The 2,500-nt window shown below is 34.8% G+C and overlaps 1 protein-coding gene across 1 annotated transcript in view; it reads right to left on the reverse strand.

Annotated features, from left to right (window-relative positions):
- The window catches only part of LOC122260411 (neural cell adhesion molecule 2), a 75,692-nt gene that overhangs the window by 17,029 nt on the left and 56,163 nt on the right, over positions 1-2,500 (reverse strand). Inside the window, exon 2 of the mRNA XM_086546339.1 lies at positions 1-32. This exon is cut by the window's left edge and continues 730 nt beyond it. The gene's annotated coding sequence lies outside the window, so the exon portion shown is untranslated. The remainder of the gene's footprint in view (positions 33-2,500) is intronic.

Raw genomic sequence — 2,500 nt, forward strand, 5'->3', positions numbered from 1 at the left:
TTGGTTCTTGCTACCTGTCTGTCTGGGTCGATCTGTAACGAGAGAGAGGAAAAAAAAAGAAATGTAATGATTATTGAATTAAAACTGTTGGTGGGGCAATTGCAATAATTGTTCAAGTTTCGTTGGCTGTGCATGGCTGGAGTTACTGAACTACGGCTATTATGCAAAGAAATTGTTGTTGTTGTTTTTGTTATTATGATAATGACAATGATAATAGTAATTATTCTTATTCTTATCATTATCATCATTATTATTATTATAATTATCATCATTCTCATTTTATTGTTATTATCATCAGCATCGTTATTATTATAATTATTTGATATTATCATTATCATTGCTATTACCTTTATCACTATCATTATTATCATCATTATTGCCATTATCATTATCATCATCACTATCATTATTACTATCATCATTATTGCATTCATTATTACCATTGTCAATAGTATTACTATTGCTATTATTATTGCTATCATTATCATCATTATCGTCATTATTATCATTATCATTGTTATCATAATTCTGATGTTGATTATTATTATTGTCTTTATCATTATTTGTATTATTATTATTATCATTATCCTTATCAATATTATTGTGATTGTCATCATTGGTTATCGTTACTGTTGTTGCTATTATCATTTTCACTATTATCAATATTATAATGATTATCATTATCATTATTATTATCATTATTATTACCATTACTAATATAAATACAATTATTATCATAATTATTGTTATCATTATCATTATTGCTGTTATTACTATCCTTGTCATCATTGTTATCATTATAATTTCTATCATTACCAGTACTTCGATTACTATCTTTGTTTTCATCATTATGATCATCATCATCGTTCTTAGCTTTAGTGTCATTATCATTAACATTACCATTATCATTATAATCACTATCTTTAACACAATCATTATCATCATCATCATAATCTTTGTATCATCACCATTATTATAATCATTTTTATCCTCTTCCTCCACATCATTACAATTATCATTATTGTTATCATTATCATTATCTTCAAGACTTCAACTCCCTCGTGCTTCTGCTTAATCCTTTTCACACATTTCCTCGCCCACTGTCTCTCCGGGTACACCTTTTCCCTCCATATCAGAGTTTTAGTTGCAGACCCAATTTTCCGAGTCTGTGACCATCAGCGATATTTAGACCCTCGTCTTTAAAGCAAAACAATCGTATTTATCCCGAAAATAACCCATTGCTGCTCGTAGTATATAATTTTGTCTGTAAACGAAGGTCACGGGGTTGGAGCAAAAATGACAAAATCCCACACAACCGATTTTCGTCCTACTGAAAAAGAAGAGAGAGAAAAAAATGGAACCCTCGCAGCAATCATTGGCAATTACAGGATTGGCGAATCTGCCCCCCCCCCTCCCCTCCCCCCCTGCTCTCTTTTCTTTTCTCTTCTATGCTCACTCGTTTTATCTCTTGTCTGACTGTCTCTCATCTTATCTTTTTTTTCTATTCTTCAGCCTTCTTCTCACGCTCTTCCCCTCTCTCCTCGCCCTCTCTATGGGCCTCTATCTCCCCTTGTTCATCAGTATCTCTTTTCTTCTCTTTGTATTCCTTTCTCTTCAGTCTGTACTTCAGAATTGATGTAGATATTTATCTCTTCCCCTCACTCTACTATTCTCTACCCTCTATTCTCTCTCTCTCTCTCTCTCTTTCTCTCTCTCTCTCTCTCTCTCTCTCTCAATCTCTCTCTCTCTTTCTCAATCTCTCTCTCTTTCTCTCTCTCTCTTTCTCTCTCTCTCTCTCTCTCTCTCTCTCTCTCTCTCTCTCTCTCTCTCTCTCTCTCTCTCTCTCTCTCTCTCTCTCTCTCTCTCTCTCTCTCTCTCTCTCTCTCTCTCTCTCTCTCTCTCTCTCTCTCTCTCTCTCTCTCTCTCTACCTAAATACATCTCCCCCCTTTCTCTCTTTTTCCTTTCATTCTTTCTCTTTCTCCATTCTGTTTCCGTGCCTCTTCCCCTCTGATTCCCTTCAAAGAGGAATGTAACGAAGAATTTTCTGCATAATAGCTCGCAGTTCCATGAAAAGGGGAACCAGAAATATCGTAACATCACAATATATCGTTCCTTAGAATACGGATATTGATTGTGATGAACTTATCTCCCTTTCTTTATTTCTCTTTCTCTCTCTGTCTCTCAGTCTATCTTTCTTTCTCTATCTTATACATACATACAAACACACACACACACACACACACACACACACACACACACACACAGACACACACACACACACACACACACACACACACACACACACGCACACAGACACACACAAACACACAAACACACACAAACACACACATACATCCACACACACACATCCAAACATGCATACACATATTAAATATCACAATAAATAAGTCAATGCTTATATACATACATACAACCCCCTCACACACACACATACACACAAACATATCCAAATACACACAAACATATACTAGATACCAT

Source organism: Penaeus japonicus, unplaced genomic scaffold (genome assembly GCF_977035675.1).
Source record: "Penaeus japonicus unplaced genomic scaffold, GWHDUDI00000001_assembly GWHDUDI00000018, whole genome shotgun sequence".
Classification (NCBI taxonomy): domain Eukaryota; kingdom Metazoa; phylum Arthropoda; class Malacostraca; order Decapoda; family Penaeidae; genus Penaeus; species Penaeus japonicus.